Source organism: Spinacia oleracea, chromosome 6 (assembly GCF_020520425.1).
Source record: "Spinacia oleracea cultivar Varoflay chromosome 6, BTI_SOV_V1, whole genome shotgun sequence".
Lineage (NCBI taxonomy): Eukaryota > Viridiplantae > Streptophyta > Magnoliopsida > Caryophyllales > Amaranthaceae > Spinacia > Spinacia oleracea.
Genome location: NC_079492.1, coordinates 49,739,765 through 49,744,859, shown reverse-complemented (window position 1 = coordinate 49,744,859; position 5,095 = coordinate 49,739,765). Strand labels below are relative to the sequence as shown.

The 5,095-nt window shown below is 38.2% G+C and overlaps 1 long non-coding RNA gene across 1 annotated transcript; it reads right to left on the bottom strand.

Moving 5' to 3' along the window:
* Window positions 1-658: 658 nt before the first annotated feature.
* Window positions 659-4,752, bottom strand: LOC130464375 (uncharacterized). Its single transcript, XR_008924763.1, has 4 exons — window positions 4,163-4,752; window positions 3,470-3,676; window positions 1,668-1,813; window positions 659-811 (listed from the first exon to the last, which is right to left on the bottom strand). It is a non-coding gene; the product is annotated as an uncharacterized lncRNA (long non-coding RNA).
* Between the last annotated feature and the right edge of the window lie 343 nt (window positions 4,753-5,095).

The window sequence follows — 5,095 nt, the reverse complement described above, 5'->3', positions numbered from 1 at the left end:
CAAACCAGTCTGTTGCAGCGTACATCATTTTGTACGCTGCAACAAGTCTTGATTTTTGCCTAATTTTACACACTTGTTGCAGCGAACAAGTATATGCCCCCTGCAACAAAGCTGTGCTTTTGGCGGGAAAATTTTAGTTTTATTTATCTATACCTAGGGTGTCTTACACCAAATATAGGAACCTGTCAACAACAATAAATAAAATATCGCAACCTGTAGATCAACAAATATAAAAAATAATAACTGGTGTTTTGTATACATATATATATATATCCCAAAACCAAAGTGCACGTACTACATTCAAATATATGTTCCAATTTCAATGTACGCATACATTTTAATGTAAACGATTGTTCTATAACAACTAAACCACCTCGATCAAGCGCGCTCAAGCCAATAGTAAATACTTGCGGGTAAAACACTTAGCCCGTTGCTCACGAACCACATCAATTTCCTCACTAGTATAGGCGCATTCCTCGGAGTGTAGACCTTTACAAAAACAGAAATTTCAACTAAGCATTAGATTAAATTCAAATTAAATATCACACTTTAACATTCAAGCAACTAATAACAATGTCCTAATAGCTATTACAAATAGTGCTTTGAAGTGGTATAGTTAAGAAGAAAAACCTTTATTTAGCAGTGCGTCATTTTAGAAACATAGATGATTTGTTCAACTCCGAAATAAAGCAGTACTTGAGCAGCATCACAAACAAGCTTCTCCTTGCCCCTCTTACAATCATCAAAACATCAGTTCTTCTCCAGGCACAGGAAAAGTGCTAGGCACAGAAACGAATGCTTGCCTTCCATGCTGCATAGAAGTTAATACATTTGGTGATCTACATACATGGAGCGAATATGTTATTCAAACAACCATTAAGAGGGTGATCCCTCTCTCCCTGTCACTTCTTAGGTATAAGGGATATTCATATATGTGGATCTCAACAGCTTCACAAAACATTTGACAGCAAACCTGTTTATAAGATTGAAATTTGGGTCCTATTTTCTGAACAAAATAAGTTACAGACTTACAGGTTGTTATAACTCTTTATAAATACTTAATTCTTGAATTGTCATGTTCCCACAACTCCACCCTAACTAGTGATAAATCCAAACTAATGAGCCACAGAAAACATATACAGATACCTATCACCTATACCCAAGCTAGTTAACATTGTTAAAAACTACTATAAAGTACACAATGTCTATCGAAGCTTCTAATCCTCGCAACGATCACTTGTCAACTAATGATGCAATGTTGGGAAATCAAAAGCTTTGTGGAAGAAGTGACTCAAATAAAGCAAATAGAAGTGGTTCGAGTAAGAATTGGATGATGAGTTGGACCAAATCTACATGTGTGTGTGTGTGTGTGGGAGTGGGGGGGGGGTGGGGTGGGCGGGGAGGGGGGGGGGGGTGAGACCCTGATGGCATTATGACTGGGGTGTAGTTTTCTGGGTCAGTTTTCCCTGCCCAGCAAGAGCATACAAGTTTAGTTTACTGATACAAAACCCTTTCTTCAAACAAAATAAACATACAATGGAATACCTTTACGAAAAGTGCTTGCCTACCATACCTCTATAAAACAATTGCCTAGCTCCTAGTATTTAAAAGTGAATCCAAAAGCACAAAATAACCAAGGCCTGAAGTAAACTCAACCAAGTCCAAACCTTTCAGTAGTATCCAATTTGGATCTTAAATCAGCTATTTCAGCCTCAGCAACAGAGAGACGCCGTTGGCAAGCCGCCTCAGCTTCATTAGCAGCTTTTATCCTCAGCTTCAACTAGTTTAGTGATTTGATTCTAGAAGAGGTAGACTGTGGACAGATACAAGAAGATAGAATAGATCACATAGTAAGTAGAGGCACGGGAAGATATGTCAGACTACATTTACACAAACAAAGAGTTGGAGAAGTGAATTTATCACAACAGAACTAGAGTACAGAGGAATATCAAATCAACAGTTGTCTGATTTTTTTTAACTTTAACAGGAAAAAAAACAGTGGAACGGTTTTATCCATGAAATTCCTTTTAACATAAAAGTTTGTGGCATGAGCCTTAGATGTGCGTAAATAGATTGAAATTAGTATGTCCACCCTCCTCTCATCTCAAACAAAACCCATAAAGGCAAGAGTCCGCAAGACAAATTCTGGGCTTGGCTTGTAACTGAGTCCCTGGCCATCACTCTGGTTCTTCTCTAACTTACACTGAACACCAATTATACTTTTTCCAAAAAAGACTTGCTCAATCATCTGCATCTCTTACATAGTCAAGCGCATTTTTCAATCTCAAAACTGGACTCATTTCAGCTTTTAGTTACAGGGGATGAGGGTCTAAAACTCAAGTCTCTCAAAGGAAAAAACCCGTCAATTTATCAGAGAATATAGGAGACAGCAGCACAAGTATCTAAACCAAAAAGAAAGTGATTGCTAGATACCAGGAAACGTTGTATTCATCTGGGTCTCTACGGTACGCACAATACCAAGCTGCTCAACGTAGTTTCCTAGGACTATCAATGCTCTAGTGGAAGCAATTATAATTTTATAATTCCGGTCACCAATACACCATTGTAACATACTACTAGAAAGACCTATCCTAGAGGTAGCTTCTCGGCATATATTGCATAAGTACTACATAGGAGAGTTGGAAGTGTGGAACCACTGATCAGAGAGTGATTTGAACCCCTCTCGAACATGAAACTGCAGTTCATCTAATACAGTATATAAATAATCAATATCCAGTTTGCAGTGAATCAGTGATCACTACAAGACCTTTAAAAACTGAAAATAATAATACTAGCCAGACTATGGGACTAGTATTATGAAAGCTGAAACTTTGGAAAGGCATAAATACGACAATACCTCAAACGCTAAATCAAAGTGCAGCTAGCTGAAAGGTGGTTCAGATGTTTATGCTAAGACATGTGTTTGGGACGGATAAAAAATAGGAATTGAAAAGACTTTTCGCTCAATCAACAATCCTCGATGTTGTCAGTTACGCTTAAGTTAGGAATGCATATTCACTCAAAGTTAAGAATAAAAGTTGCGTTGGATTGCTTGGCCACTATTTTCAAGCTTCGGTCTACCCCTTAACAACAATATGCTAACATCCACATCTATAACCCACTGCACGAAATCATTTGTATTCATATAATTACTTGAAAGTGGAATAGAACTATTAGATGACCATTAAGAATTCTGCAAGGAATAAAAAATGACAGATAATAGTAAGCCTGGCCTAGCTGAAACATATCAATTTTTGTTTTAACGTATCAAAGTATGGCTGATTTCAAAATATAAACTTGATCAATTGAATTCCCCCGAAGTAAAGCAGAATCCTAACATTTACCCTTATCCTTATATCAGTCAGTCCATGAACAATAACATATACTAGTATTAAAGAACACTTCAATGTGCAGGACCAAGAAGAAAATAAATGCAAACTAAAGATAACAAAGTTTTATCAAAAACTACCTTAAATTTGGCAGGTTCAACTAGTTGAAAAACAACAGTATCTCCTTCCAATTTCAGAACTATGGCAAACCTTTTCCACCCACCACTGAGTCCACGATATTGAGGCAGATAATTGGCTTCGTATTGTTCTCCAGTATCTGTCTCGAGTATTATAACAGTACGGTTTTTTACTGGTATATGCGCCCTTCAAAAGGGTGGAGGAAGTCTCTGTGACTCCACCAAATGAACCAAGTAAGAAAACACCTCAAAATAAGCATATTAATTTCATCAGAATAATATATAGTTTGTCACATTTGGCTAATGAAAAGGCCTAAAACATGAAACATGAAATTACTTAAATTGGATTGCTTTAGATTCAAAAAAGGACTGACATTCAAGAATGGAGGGAGTAGTTTTTCACATTTGCCTAATGAAAGAGCCTAAAACATGATTTGAGGTACTAACCAAGATGAAACCACCAGAAACATTCGATTTTACATCACTTTTACGGTAGTCGGATGTTCAACATTTATCTTTGAGTGAATTTTTCTAGCATGAACAGAATTATATTTCCTTAATCAGGGATTATTACAATATTTTTCTCATCAAGAAAATCAAATTAATTGATATATCTCTGTTTAAATTACATACGAAGATCAAGATTCAAGAATTTGCAAAATTTCATCATTTAAAACAAAAGAAATCATAACCCACCCGAGATAAACGTATGTATTTTCTCCTAATCTTGTCAGCCAACAATTTCTTTGGCTTTCTCTGCAAAAATGAAAAATGAACAAACCCTAATTTTGAAAACGAAAATAAAAAGGGACAGGGGAGAAAGTTACTTGCCGCAGCGAGGATTGAAGGAGAACAGGGTTCGCGAACCGGCCGAGCAAAGAAGCTTAGTTTTCCGAGCAGGGAATCACTTCGCCGGTTGTTTTTTCGAGCAGGGAATACCTTTTGCGGGGGTTTTTCGAGCAGGGAACCACCGGTGAGAGGTGAGGAAATTAAATAGACTCTTGCTAGAGTACCACCGGCGACGGGCGAGACCACGCGGCGACGACCACTGGTGAGAACCACCGGTGAGACGCAGGGTAAGCCGAGAGAAGAAGAAGGGAGTAATGAGAGTGGGATATTCGCTGCGAAATTGGTCATGAGGTTTGAGGTAGAAATGTTTGGTCTGAGTTAAAGTTGCAGCGAAAAAAATTACAAATATGTTATTGCAGGGGGCTTTTACCATGTACGCTGCAAAATAAAAGGTCTATTGCAGGGGGCTTTTACTATGTACGCTGCAAAAATCTCTTTTGCAGGGGGCAATTAATTTGTACGCTGCAACAACCCTTTAAAGGGTTTGACCCGCGTTGACCGACTGGTTGTTGAAGCGTATTAATACTTGTACGCTGCAACAAGGGGGTTGCAACAGGGGTTTTTTCTACTAGTGAACAAAGCCGTGAGGTGCGACTTTCAGTAAAGAAATCGGCAATTTTCAAGTCGAATGAATATGGCAGGGCCCTATAGAAGTCAGAGCTGTTTTTTTTTGGGTCTGGGATCATTTTCGGCGACCATGCCTGGTCGTTAAAGATTTCGGCGCCCAGCGCTGGGCGCTGAAAATGATTTTTTGGCGAGGGTTCTTGATGACACAGTTGG